The following is a 15892-nucleotide window of genomic DNA, read 5'->3' as shown; positions in this document are numbered from 1 at the left end:
CCTTAAGGGAGAAGATATGAGATATTGATATTATAGTGAGATTATCCTAGATTGATTCTGACAAAATCCCTGTGCCTCCTGCACTCCCCAAAGCTTCAGGAAACCCTTGTTTCCTTGTTGGAGATATCCTTCATCTTTCTTGAGATATCCTTGTATTGGTGATGGAGAAAGATTGTTGAGGCTGGGAAAGGACGGATCCAAAGGACGGTTCTGCTTGGAGTCGAAGAAGGACTCAGGTCATATTTCTCCACTTTACTTGTAGCTAACTTCAATAAAGGAATGCTGTTTTGTTTCTAATATTAAATGTGTTATGCATCGATTTATATTTAAATTCATATATGAATCTTACATTCATACATAATTGTTCATTCATCTATATGATTTAAAGTTAATATCATGAGCATGCTTTATGTTTCTACTGGTGTATATGTTTCATTTGAATAATTTTCAGGTTTCAAAGATATCAGGAGAAGATGAGGGTTTGCACCTTGTGGGATCTACCCAAACATAGGAAATCTGGGTAAGGACACTCCTGCAAAGTTTAGTAGAATAAGCATTTAGGTTGATTTCTTGAGCATTTCTTGTTGTGGTTTTCCCTCTATTCTGTTGGGGTTCTCAACCCAAGACCCTAGGGCGGTCTCACCCGCAACAGTGGGTAGGTCACAAAACAACTTAACTCCTAAATAAACTAAGGGGATTTTACCTTCCTAAAGCCCCTTTGACTCTAATCGACCTTCATGCTCCGCTCCTCAAAATGCGGAGACTTTACAATAATAATAAAAAATTGTTTACAAAATTGACCCCAGGGGACCCTGTCCCAATAGGCCCCCAACACAAATTTGTGACTCGTCCTGAGTCACTCTGCTGGGGTTGCCTCGATCTTTGCCTGTAGACAACTGAATTATTTCTTCAACACTTGAAGATCATCTATTCCCTACGCAGTGGTCTGACAAACTTCATCAACCAACTTTTTAGTAGTTGGACCTTCGACTACAAGGCGCATGGTTTTTTGCGTCTGTTGCACAACCTTCAATTTTCTCTGCACCGTTTGTGTCAATTGGATGGCCTCATCTTCCCACAATTGCATCTGTGAAGATATGATGGATTCCTTTCGACGTAGCTCATCAATCTCTATCTGGATGAGATTTCCCTCCTATAATCTAGTGAACCTTTGCACTAGTGCTAAGGTTTGCATTGTAGATCTAATCTTGTCGAACTTCCTTTGTCTCTCTCAGATTTCAGCTTCAAGTTTCTGCAAGGTTGGATACTCCTGCAGTGAGGTCCATAGTTCCATGTCTTTTTCAAACAACTGAGTGCAATCCTTGACTACAACTTCTAGTGTTGCCATCTCTTCTTTAACAACAACCCCACGCTTCTCTCTGACTTTTGGAGGAGTAGTTGGTTGCAGCTTAAGTTGAAGCTCAGATATTTGTAGTTGCAGCTCAAAATCAACCTTACCAATTTCCTCTTTTGAATCTTTCACCGTGGTAGCTAACTTCTTTATCTTCTCTGCAGAGCCCTCTTCTACTAGAATCTGGAGCTCGGGAATCTCACTACTTATTGCTGCTGACTATGCGCAATAACTTCTTTACGTTCCTTAAGTGCCTACACCTTTTCCTTGAACATCTGTTGGTTTTTGGTTTTAACTTCGCTGATGACCAGTAATGTGCATTGTTCCCAAACACAGAGCTCATCTGATACTCCTTGATGTAGCTCATGTAGTGTCTGAATAGGGAGTGCCACAAGGTTCAAACTAAATTCCTTTAGATTCAGTAGGCATGCCCTATCCTCTGATGTCTCAACATGTAGGTACCCTTCTAGAAGCTTCACCGTGTGGAGGTTCATGGTGAGTGTTGCTAAGGATGTCTCGTTCACTTGCTTCAGGCTTTCTTGCTTCAGTCTCGCCTGTCCAATACTCGCTTAAGTAATGTATGTTTGCACCTGCAATTCCCTTAGGCCCTGTTGCACCTTTTCCAACATATGGTGGTATTGGTCCTCAATGTGGCTCCAAATATTCTTTGTTGCATCGCAGACCACATCACCAATCTCATCCAGGTCCCCCTCCATGAGGACCAAAGGTGTCGCGCTCACAAACTTGTCAGATTTTTGCTTCTTACTTGGTCCCGTGGAGCTCCACTTCTACCTCTTTTTGACAATGAAGGGGGACTCCAAGATTGCACCCCATTCCTCTTCACCCTCTTTTTCTCCCTCATCATTGGTGTGCTCTGTGTCAGACTCGCCAAGGTCAATGGTGGCCTGCGACGTTGTGGTAGCTTTCTCCTTTGGTGCTTCTATGTCTTCGGCATATACCTTCTCTTGTGTTACTTATTTCCCCTTTGCAGAAGCCTCCTTCTGTTGCATGGCCTTTTCCTTTGTTGTTGCCTTTTCCTTCATAGAAGCCTTCTGTGCTTCCTTCTTTTTTTCTTTTGATGTCGTAGCTATGGTTTTCTCTACTTCACCTTCGACATCCTTACTGCTTCATCCACCCACATTAGATGGGTTGAGCCAATCGCTCAACCATTTACTAACGACCCCCATAATGTCATCTTCGGTGACCAAGTATGGAAACTTGTGCGAGGTGCCTGTGGCATATTTCTTCATGTGTATATGTTGATTATGAAAATCTGCCTTGAAATCAACAATATTGGCATACTGTGCATGCAGACTAGGTGATAATCGTGGTCGTTGGTTAATCACCATCCTCAACTCTAATTCAAATAGGACCCAAAATATTTTTGTTTCCATGAATCGCTCAGGATCCTTTATCACCCATAGCGAGGTGAACTTCGCAACCTCGCAAAGATATTGATCATGCTGAGGGAACTGACTTTCCTCTGGTGTCCTCCATGCCACCAGCACGATCAACAAAAGTAGTTAGGCGTAATGAAATGTTTTTCCCTCGTCCTGGGCCTCTTGAAAATCTTCCAAAAACTCATGACATAAATATTTAGCCCAATTATATTGGACTCCCTTGGCGCACTCCGTAGCCAGAGATACCAATGGTGTTGGCACTTCATCAACATGACACTTCCCCATGATTTTCCTGACCAAAATTTATGCAGCGAACCACACCGTGCCATCTGATATGGAACTTATTGCATAGCTGCAGACTTCTTCACCAGCTCGAAGTCGCTCTTCATCTGATCTGCCAACTTCTTCTCCTACTATTTTCCTACGAAAGCATCTACAGGGTCTATTCCTTGATACAGAAAGACTCTTATCCGGTGAATCAGCATATTCGTGATTGGGATGGGCCCTCCCAACCAAATACATCCATCATGAACTAGTGTCAATAATTGACACATGTAAACAATATTAATGGTGTTGTAGCTAAAATGTAGCACCCATAACATGTTTAATAGCCCCACACACCTAATTCCAACCACCCATTTCATTGGCTCAAGCCGCGTAACCTCTCATTATTCATAATACACCTTTTTAGGTATTTGCTTAGTTCCAGCTGCGGGAACTTCGCGTGATCCCCCAAGTCCCAGTCTTCCATCTTCAAATACGAAATTCAAGCCAACAGATTTCCCTCAAAAGGTACATTTTCTGGCAATAATGGTGTAGAGACCATGAAATTTTCTGAATCCAGATCTCTAGGAAATTTGGCTGTAGATTTCCTCTATGGTAAATAAGGCAGTAGCCATGCTATCATCTTAGCTTCCTCTGCATCAATCTCCTCAATTCCCATGGTTAGTTCTTCCTCATCTAGGTCTAAAGGTTTCATCGGTTGCTTGGTTCTATCTATTTTACCCTTTTTTCTGACCTTCGTTGGATTTTTGTGCGACGATTGTTGCATTGGCGCTTGCTGGGGCTTCTTCTGCTTCTTCTTTCCGATCGTGGAAGCATATGGTTTAGGTCAAGGAAAACTAAGTGTTGTAGTAGGCACAGATTGGGCTGGCTCAGGTCAAGTTGTAGTCATTCTCTCCAGGAATATTTCGCACTGCCAATTAGTTACATATATTGGCTGTGAAATTTTCTCTCGAAGTATTTCCCAATCTTCTATAGACATATAGCGATTCATTTGGTGCAATATAAAGCACAAAAGCTCAAGGAAATTTCTCAGGAAGAAAAGTGTTCAAATGTGGAGTGGGATGATGTATTTATAGCCTAATTTGAATTCAAATCCATCCGTTCCCTCCAAATTCCTATCATTAATGCGCATTTGGTAGCAAATTTCCAAATATATGTGTCTTAAATGCTCCCCCCCCCCCCCGCGCTCCCTTTAATAGAAAAATCGCCGTCCAATCACCTACAGTGCTTCCAACGGTCACTTTTTGGTAGGCTGTATGGTACCCACCATTCTAGTGCAACTCCTTCATCACAACTCTCCTCTGTGTCTTCCCTCGATTCATCACACAGCCCATCCACTTCGCCCAACCATCTTTCTGGTAGTGTAGTTTATACTCTCACACTCCCTTGCAACTGTCTAGAGTACTAAGACTATCTTGCATCCATATAGTCATTACGTAGGGGCAGGATCACCCCTATATAACTTAAATATAACTTTAATTGGCTCCCATTAACCTTTCCTAGAAATAGCTCCCCATTCAACTTCACAAGCTGAACTGCGCCTCCATCTGTAATATCCTTGATGATGTAGGGCCCCAGCCAATGCATTTGGAACTTCCCTGGAAACTTCGTGAACTTACTATCTGTTGGTAACGGGTTCCCTGGGGGCAATTTTGGGGTTAAAAGCCCAAATTTTGGGGCTAAAGGCCCAAGTTTTGTATAAAAAATGTAAAGTTTTTGCATTTTGTGGTCGCGGAGTGTGAAGATGTAAACAATCAAAAAGGGTTTCCGCCCTTAGTTTAGATAGTTTGTGTCGGCTTGATGAGATCCACCCTTGGTCTGTGGGCCATGGGAATGTATAAAAGGGGAGTCTTAGAAGAGTTCTAAGTAAGATTTTGGTAGATTTCTTAGTAAGTTTTGGGTCTGTGAGAGTTAAGAGCAAAGATTCTTAGCATAGGAAGAGGCTCTACAGCTGAGTGCGTAGAGGCCTAAGGAAGAAGTCTGCAGCTGAGTGCACGGATCCCTGCAAATGTCTACATAGGGAAGTTAGAGTTTATACTGGAAATCTGAACCATCAATAAAGAGAATTATTCTAGAGATAATTATAAGTAAGGGTAATTACAAAGGCATGTAAGCATCTGAATTGACTATTTAGGGTTTGTGAAGGACGATCAGAGACTTTCGCAGAAGCTTCAAGGATGAATAAGAGAAGTACATTGATAAGCCCTAAAGGGCTTATCAATCTGCGTGAAGGAAGAGTGAAGGTCTAGAAGTGACATCACCACCATCTCAGGGTGCGGAAACTTGGTTCCTGCATCCCCCCATACTACTTCAAGTGAGATTTTAGTCGGCACCTCGTGGATTGATGCTGAAAGGGCCAGTAGTGTAGGGATTTTCTTGGCTACTTAACATTGAACCTAGGTCAGGGCCCATTAAGCCAACAAATGGTTATGTTTCTGGGTCCGAGATCTGCATAACGAGATGTGTGATGTCGTATCATTGGAATCCAACTAAGAAAGAGATTGAAGACTCGTTGGATAGAAAGATCCATGAATTCGCGGTGCAAGAAAACAGGAACTCGTGGCTGATGAAAGAACAGTGGTTGGATAGATACATGTACATAGAAATACACGATATCTCCTTTTGTTCCTTCCCATTCGAGTTATATGAGTGGATCGCGAAGTTGGAAGACGGCCAAGGGAGGTGGAGGCTTGACGGTCTGATTGTCTTGACCCTGGAGTTAGTGCGGAGATTGGAAGCCTCTGAAGATAAGATCGCGCATGCTGTTGATAATTTGCTTGATCATATCATAGGAGGGTTTGTGACAGAGTTCACAGTTGATACCTCAGTTAGTTACAGCGAAGCAGAGATCCACTTGTTCAAGGGGCCGCAAGGTAAGTATTTAAAATCGTTAAATACTTGGATTAAGATGCTCTTATGTGAAAGTAGGTTATTAAACTACCTTGATGTTTGTGGCTACACGAAGTGGAAGGAATTTCGAGGACAGAGGAAGAAAAGGCCCTGAAGAAATCCTGCTAATTGAACCTCCTCTAAGTGACAACGAGGGAGCAGCACAAGCTTCTCTGTAGAGCATTGTTTAGTTAATAAGGCAGGGGTTCCTACGAATACCTCATCCACCCACACCGCCTCCATCTTCACCTCCACTGCTTACACCCTCTCCCACACCACCGCCACCTCCATCACCATTCAATATGGTGAACTCTGTAAAGCTACTTGTGTTCAAAGGCATGGGAAATGAACATCCGGACCAGTTTTGGTTCATTACAAAGGCTGTATGGGAAGCTCAGGGTATCACGGATGATCAAATGAAGAAAGCAACGTTGGTTAGTGCTTTGCAAGACCACGCACTAACGTGGTACAATAAGTACTGCACGGATAACCCAATGTCCACGTTGGTAGATATCCAAATTGCACTGAATAAGGAATTCAGTAGACCTAATTCTGAGGCACAATCAATTGTGGTATTCAAAGAGATCATGATGAAGCTTGGTGAGACACCTTGGAATTTGGATCAGAGATTGAAGTGTATGATCTGCGAGGCTAACATGATTTTGACTGATGGGCAGCACCGCAAATGGTTTGTGGCCTCGCTCCTACCTCATTTAAGGGTTGTTCTATCACAACAGAATATTGGGACCCAGGCGAAAGCTCTGGAAATAGCAATGAGATTGCATGAGACACCAATGCAAGATTTTAATCTATGGGTTCAGAAGATACATGTGTAGTTGTAGAACCTTTACCTAGAAATGCAGATTCTGAAGAAAGATAGAACATCTCGACCCGAGGTGCGTGAAGAAGTTTGGTGCCTGAAGTGCAAAAGCCAGGGGCATGACAAAGATCATTGTCCGGTTTTTGCAAATTATGTTGTAGTAGGGGGATCGATGCCTCTGAGGCTGGAAGCTGTAGAAGGGCCAAGTACAGGGCCCACGCTATGGTGTGTTATCTGTCAGGTAGCTGGGAAACATGTGACAGACAATTGCCATTTGCTGCAAAAATTCGTACAGACACCGCAAAAGCTCTTTTGAAACTTATGTCAATGAGTGGGCCATGATAAGCACAATTGCCAGAGTTATGAATTAATGATGGACAGGACACCTGCATATAGGGTGCAGGTAGAAATGTGGCCTCCGAGCCAAGGCGTTGGGGGAGCACAAGGCAAGTATCTGCTCTTACCCCAAAGTCCAATGTTGTAATCTCATTATAATGATCTGCATCCCTTGCTCTATCTCAACTAGCTCATTAGCATCATAACAACCAATAACATCATGATGACCTAAATTTCATACAATGACTTCACAAGGCATGTTTGACCTACTATACATGCGTAGTCATAGCCAAGACCATACACGCATAACAATTGTATATAGACACATAAAAATGGGTACCAAACCATACACACATCATTCTAGCTAGAGTCTAGTCATCAATGCATGACCATATCACCTACACAAACCATGGCCTTATGCATGACAACAACCATTACTCCATTGTACACATTGACACATGTAACCAACAGTATGCATAAGCAATGGAAAACCAACTACCAATATGCATAAACGCATGTAGTCAAACATAATCGATTAGTCCTTGTAATCAACCTACAAGACTGATGTATGTAATCAAAATATTCAAAAATGTAACCTAACATACAAGGATGTAAGTAGGTATCATGAAATCAACATGTAAGCGACATATAATTCATACACAGTCAGTCACATGTTCCAAAAATCAAGACATTGTGTCTATTAATTTTAAATCAGCATTCACCAATACTAACAATCTATAAGCATACCCCCTTACTATCCATGGTCCACACTAAGGTAGAAGGAGGAAGCTACTATAATGGCCTAATCTCCAATGTCCAATTATGGAAATGGAATCTCCAAATCTCTACTAAATTTAACCACACTTGAAAATAAATTGATTCTTATTTCTCATACATTTTGTATGAGATTAAGTCAAAACACTACACTTATTCCACTTGTAACATAATAACTAAAAACATGCCACTTTTCCATTTCCTTACATGCAACTTTTCAAATTCCTTGCATGCAACCTTTCAAATTCCCTATATGCAACTCTTCAAATTATTTGCATACAAATAGGCATAACTCAGATATTTCCATATTATCATACTACAATACTATCCCATCCAAAAAATAACATTTTCTTCAAACAATTACCATACTTTTACATTTTTCTTCAAACAATTACTATGATATTACATTTGCATGTAAGAATCTCTTCAAACACTTTACATGCAAACTAATATAGAAAACTATTTGCATACAAGTAAGAATATATCAAATACAAAAATAATATTACACATCAATACTATCCCCAGCCACAAACAACATACTCACTAGGGAATTTTATCAAACAGTTTGTATGCAATTAATCATCGAACCATTTAAGCATTTCATCAAACACTTTGCATGAAAAACTAATATAGCGAATGATTCAATGCATATATCCTAAACTGTAGTAGTACAAGTTATGGAAACTAAACCATATGATCAATGGAATTATTCCTGACTATGGTTCAAGTTTCGGCTTCTGACATTTCATAGATGAAAAGTTATAACAAAATACCAACACAATCTTGTTTGGTGCACAATTCTAGGAGTATCCAGAAAGCTCGATTTACACTGGTCATATCTCCTAAAATATAGTGAATAAATATCTGAAATTTTTATCACAATAAATGTGGGATTTCCTCTCATTGTGGAAAACATTTCAGCTCCTAAGAGTCCCCAAAATAAATGTTATAACAAAAATGTTATCGTGACCTTTTTGAGACCTGATTTTAGGAGCATTAAACAGGCTCGACTCCCTCTTCTCGTATCTCCTAAAATATTGCGACCCAATATATGAAATTTCTACCACACAAGCATTTGTATTTCCCCTCAATGTGGATGATTTTTCAGCTTATGAAAGCCTACAGAATAAATGTTATTGCAAAAATGCCAACGTGACCTGTTTAAAGGTGCATTCAGGAAGGTCATCTTCCTTAGATCATAATTCCTAAAGTATTGTGAAACAATATCTGAAATTTTTACCACATTATCAATGGTATTTACCTTTAGTATGGATAAATTTTTGACTTCTAATATTCCACAGAAGAAAACTTATAATAGATATGATAGAAATGTCTAAAATTTAACCTTTGTTCTTCATTTTACCCATGATAGAGCCCATCTAGTCCAAGTGTTTGAACCATGCTTTGATACCACTCTGTAACATCCTCTGGGGTAAATGTGCATATAAAACAACATAATAGGAAACAAAATACAGTAAACATATCAACCATCAAAATCCATATATATATATACACACACACATTTGCACACGAAAATCAAGGGAAGGAATTTTGTTTTCATTAATAAATGCAATGAACCAACCGGAGATGGGACTACCACATTCCACTCGAACATAGATTGGCTAAGCCAAGTATCTCTTCAGCCAATCACCCTCGTGCCATATTCTAAGCATGAATGTGGGATCTCATAGAACACATCAATCAAAACTCATCCAGGGCTTCCAGAGGCCACCCACCTAAACCCATCAAATAGTAATTCCACCTCATGGTTAGACATCACCAAAACCCATCATCAGATTGGTCTCCATCCAAGCCTTCCAGGGCTTAAAGAGCATTTTTCCAACCAAGGCGTCCAGAACTAGTAACTCAACCCACAGCTTATACAGGGCTTCTAGAGCATTTGTCCAACCAAGGCTTCCGGGACTAGTAACTCAACCCGCCAAGGGCTTCTAGAGAATTTTTCCAACCAAGACTTCTAGGACTAGTAACTCAACCCAAGATGTTACAGGGCTTCTAGAGCATTTGTTCAACCAGGGTTCGAGGACTAGTAAGTCAACCCAAGCTATGGAAAAATGAGACCTACCAAAACAAAGCAATGAAAGTAAACCCACAATCACCATGGCTCTCCATGAAATGGAAAGGCTAGGCAATCCACTGTCAATCCCATCCATCCTCCATGCCAATGACAGATCATAACCAAGAAACCACATGCATGTGCCATGCATGCCAAAACTAGTGAAGAAATCATACATGAAACTTGGTACCTGCAAGAAAATCTGATATAGTTGCTGATGCCAATGCCTTCTTGCACTTTCCAGCTCTTCCTTTGCCTTCTTGCTCCAAGAATCCAAGTATGCCACACCCTCCAAGAGTGCTCCAAGAAAACTCCAAGTATCCAAGAGTATGAGAGAGAGAGATAGAATAATGAGAAAGCTCCAAAATTGAACTGACCAAGTCTTGCCCACTGAACCTCATAAGCCTTTTTATTAATGAGGCCTCTATTTTCTTCATTTTCCATTATTTTCCTTCAATTTCCTCCTCACATGCAAAATGTGACCTTTCACCTTCCTTTTCTCCTAATTTCCATTATTTTCATAAATAAATGTGTCAAAATACCTTTTTGCCTCTTTAATGCCTTAGCCATTACCTTTGCCAATTTCCTTAGCCATAAACAACCAAATGTACACCCCCTAGGATGTCTTGCCCACCATTTAGTTTGGAATATGTGTCCCAGTCATCCGTGGTTATTTTTTTTAACATTTATTACATGGAATTTTCACCAGGGCTGTTACAGAACCCTCCCCCTTGGGGGAACATCGTCCTCGGTGTTCAATCACACATATACCTCAGTAGCCTACTGAAAGAAGACATACTTCTCATGAGCTTTATAACCCATCTCAATGCAATATTTACAATGAAAGATCTGCTCAAGACATAACATCATAATGACATGAAAATGTACCGCATGGTGGAGCTTTATAACACAACTCATTACAGTATTTACAATGATCATTATGCTTCAGAAAACTCATATGACATCATAACATCATGATAACATAAACACATGATAGCATAATAGCATTACACCCATACTGCATAGTAGAGCTTTATAACATAGCTTGTTACGGTATTTACATCCATACACGGGTGTACATATAACAACATCATCAAAATATATATACCAAAACATATGCCAAATCATATACCAAACATATATCAATCATACACTAATCATCATATAGCATATATCAAAACATCATATATCTTGTATCAGCCAACATAAAGCACATATGAAATCATCATAAAGCATATATCAACCATCATAAAGAAACTTCCAAACAACCATAAGCAACCACCAAACCACCATATCAAGCTGTTAATTCTTGTAGTTGATTTCAACTACCCAATCGGGCATGTTCATGATTCCTGTACCACGCACATAGCTTCCATCAGTTTTAAAATAAATTAAAATAAATTCACATCATACCTCATTGGTAGCTCGTCAATACGGTACATTTGCAATCATGTTCGTTTCTTGTCACAACAAGTCAAACTAGCATATTTGACCAAGTCAACATGTATAAAAATATCACATCAAGTTAGCTCAAACATAACCATCAAAATCATAAATGACATGTAACCATCATAAATCAAAATCATAGATCACATGTAATCATCATGGGCCAGAATCATAAATCACATTCATACTAAAACTGAAATACAATATCGATACTTATCCTTCATCGATCCTTACTTCTACCTTGGTTCTTTTTGTAACACATTGGATTGGTTTCCACACCTGACAAGCATCTAGTGCCTTCTCCTCAACCATGTGCACATACGCATAGTGTGCATCACACACATACGACCACATACGACATGCAACTCCATGCAACACATGCATCTACACCTGACATACAACACATACACCTACACCCAGTGTACAACACAGTGCATCATCTATACCCGATGTGCAATACCACCCAATACATGTAACTACACAGAGCACAACACAACGAGTACGCATGCCATAATACCATGACTACATGATGCACATACATAATACCACATGCCCATAACACAACATCGATGAAATGCACACAATACGACATGTACACCATTACCATATGTACAACATGTACGCAGTACCATCGGTACACCACACCACTTGCACAAGGTGTGCACATCATCACATGTACATGGCACCGCCTACACAACGTGTACACAATGCCACATGTACACTACACCACTATATAATGCGTAAACAATACCACATGCACACAGTACCACACGCACAACATGTACGCGACACCACATGTACGCAATACCATATGCATGACATGTACATAGTACCACATGCACACAGTGCCACTTGTACAATGTGTACATAGCACCACACGCACACAACACCACTTGTACAGTCATGCACTCTACACCATATGTACATAGTACCAATGTGCCACATGCATGCAACATCACTTGTACATAGCACTGCATATCCAACACATACATAACATCATATGTACAAAGCATCGCATATCCAACATGTACATAGCACCATATGCACACATGCCATATATATGTAATGAGGACAATACAATATGTATACAACACCCCATATGCAATATTTGCACAACCCTATTTGTACCATCCTGTACATAACATTCCATAAATAACATGTACACATGCTATGTATACACAACACCACATGTGCACACATCATATATGAAACATGTACAACATATACAATATATGCACAACAGTAGTACCACACATCCAAAACCACACTATCCTTACCAAGAAACCTTTCGTCCTGTGTCTTATCCATGCTTACCCTAGCATGTTGCAAACCACACTACTTTCACTTTGTTGATGTATCCTTCAACATTACCTGTCATAACATAAACATAGGTATAATAAAAGTATACAATATCAATTCATATCCACATGATACTAACCTCATGTAGAAATTCCCACTGTTGATCAATAGATTATGCAATATACTAAAGAAAAATACTTGATCTACTTCTACAAATAAAATTGCGGAAGCTTAATCAATTTTGAGCAAGATCAAATAGAACACATATTACAGAGAAGAATAAATCATACACATGAAACACAGAAGAATACTCTGGGTAAATCCTCAGCTAAAAACCCTGATCTCTGTATTATCATACAAGTCGAAATATGTCTAGATTACACAAATCTTTAGCTCACAAGCTATCCAAGTCTTAGTACAATCCATCTGCTGCTCATAGACAGTCAAAGTCTTCTCACAAACCTTCTCCTCTACCCTCCAAGCCTCCTATTTCCTTGTGCAATTTCTCCTCGGTCCTCTGGCTGCCACCTGTGTGATTCTCACCTCACACACAACACTGACCTCTGAAATAACTGCACAAACCTGAAGGAGATAATTCCTTCTGCATGGATGAGTTTCATATATAGGAAAAAATCCTCCAACTGATAGTACACTATCCCTACTTCTGATCTCAACTGGGTCTCTGACTGAACTAACATGCATGAGTTATTTATGAGATAATATTCAGTTATCTGAAGTGCAGCAGTTATATGCATGCATGCATTAACTAACTGAACTCACAATTAATTCTACAAACTATTAGAACTAATCTAATCGGACTTAACTCAGTTAACTGAGCTAACTAATTACAACTCATCCTTATCTCTTTAACTGATGGATAAATTCCTCAATCAATGGAGAAACTGTTGCATGTCTTCACATAGACTTCATGTTTGATTTTCTCCAACTAATTAACTCAAGATGAATTAATTAATTATTTTACAAACAACTGCTAAGATCAAATTCGAATTTTAATTCTAAATTTTAATTTAGGGACTAATTGGAATCTATCCCGAAATGCTATTTTTAGCATTTCTATTTTTTGTTATTTCCAACAGAGTTGAAGTATATCCTGAAATGCTATTTTTAGCATTTCTTCTTGCTATTTTCAACACCTCGTATATTTGTCTTAAATACTCTTCCTAATTGATTCCTCGTAACACTAGGAACCTCTTCATGTTGTTCTCCTGCATAAGCAATCATTCCTCAAGAAGAATGATCCTTGAAAACCCTGTCAAATAGTAACATATATACATGGATACATACATACATATATAAACATTAGCATAAAATAATCATGATACTGTCAGACAATGACATACCTACATACATACATTTATACACATATAAACATCAACATAATCATGGTCATAACAAAATTGCCAGATAACATAAGGTCAAGGTTAAGAGAAATTCCTTTATTCATGCACGACATGCCTGATATTGAGAACAACAGTTCCCAACATAGCCAAGGCATCTGACGCCTTAGATCCATTTACTCTACCTTTTCTAGTTACCTTTCTTGTGTTTGCATCACTACTGTCCATTTACCACAATGGACCCAACTAGTCCAATCAACTATCATAGTCTTACCTTCCGCTGCGCTTACTCATGCACAGAGCTTCATCTGAATCTTACATTACCTTTCGGGTACCACATAGCTCTCCTTGAGCTCCGTCAACTTTCCTCTTTCCCAACCAATTCCCAAGACTCAAAACATAAAAGGCAAGACAAGAAACAAACAAGAATAAGACCATAAAAACCAATAACAACATGACTCTGCAAAGAAAGTGGCATAGCTATGCACCAAACACAATCAAAATTCCAAATCAAGCGCAACAATCGCAAAATACCAAAAGCACAAGACTAACAACAAACACCATGACTCAATTCCCATGGTTCCCAGGGAAAGCTCAACCCGAGCCTTCTTTAAGATTTCATGGCAATCTCTCTTGCCATGAAACTCCTTGCATTATATTTCCATAACAAAAAATTGTAATTGCATATATAACATAACAATACACAAGTTTATGTATCTTGTTGTTCGAAGCACATTGCTTGCAAATGATCACATCCACGCCATCTCTCAAGGGACTCCAATCCTTTAACAGATCCACCTGTAGCTAGAGACTAGCTAATATACCTGTCAAGTACATGTCCATGAATATAACACATGTCCACATAATGTCAAACAAAATCAAGGTTAAGAAGACTTCCTACATGCAAAGCAATCATTCGTTTGGAATTAGGGTTTCCAAACATATCCAAATGAATTCTTGCCCAATTCCTTTCTTTTACCTTGCTGCAAGCGAGTCTTACGATGTACTGTCACATCACACAATTGTTATTTATATAAATACATCAATTATTACCTTGTCACGCTAATACCAAGCATGTTCCCTACAACTGCCCACACATGTAAACCACATGTCCCAAGTATCAAGAAAATCATATCTATCAATTTGAAATCATCCATTACCAAGACTAACAATCATGTCATAACTTATAATCAACTCATAGTCATAAGTCATAATACTGCAACTATCACCTACTATACTCAAGTACATATCAATTGTCTCAACAAATATATTTTAGTACAATCATCTTAAAACAAGATCATTGGAACACATACTCATATTATGCAATTCATCAATCATTCAACCACTTGCAAACATACCATGTTAAATGAATCAACTAGGCAAAAACACTCAAACACCAAATAGATGTCATAATCTAAAAACCAAGAACCAAATATACGAAATAAGAAAACTCATACCTTAATGTATATCAGGGGAGGCTATCTTGTTTACACAATAAAGCTAGGTTAGCATGATACAACTTCACAACATATCAACTCAAACATAAATCATGATATCCCTAATAGTAACTAACTAAGATGTTCACATCATAAGCTAATAAGCATTTGTCATTCATGCATAACAATCACATATGTATGATTGGTCTAGATTAGTATGACACCATATCACAAATATGTCAGCTCATACCTAAGATTAGCAACCATAACCATCTGCATAGGTCAAACCAATATATATAACATCAAGATCTTCAATGCAATGAACATAACCATCACACATATGACGAACCCAAATTATAACATCAATATCTCAATGAAATGACCCTAATCATCAAGTTAATAGCATATAACAAAAATAAGCTAT

Source organism: Pinus tabuliformis, chromosome 3_2, assembly GCF_031772625.1.
Source record: "Pinus tabuliformis cultivar Carrire ecotype Pingquan chromosome 3_2, CPIR1, whole genome shotgun sequence".
Lineage (NCBI taxonomy): Eukaryota > Viridiplantae > Streptophyta > Pinopsida > Pinales > Pinaceae > Pinus > Pinus tabuliformis.
This window is presented reverse-complemented; position numbering follows the sequence as displayed.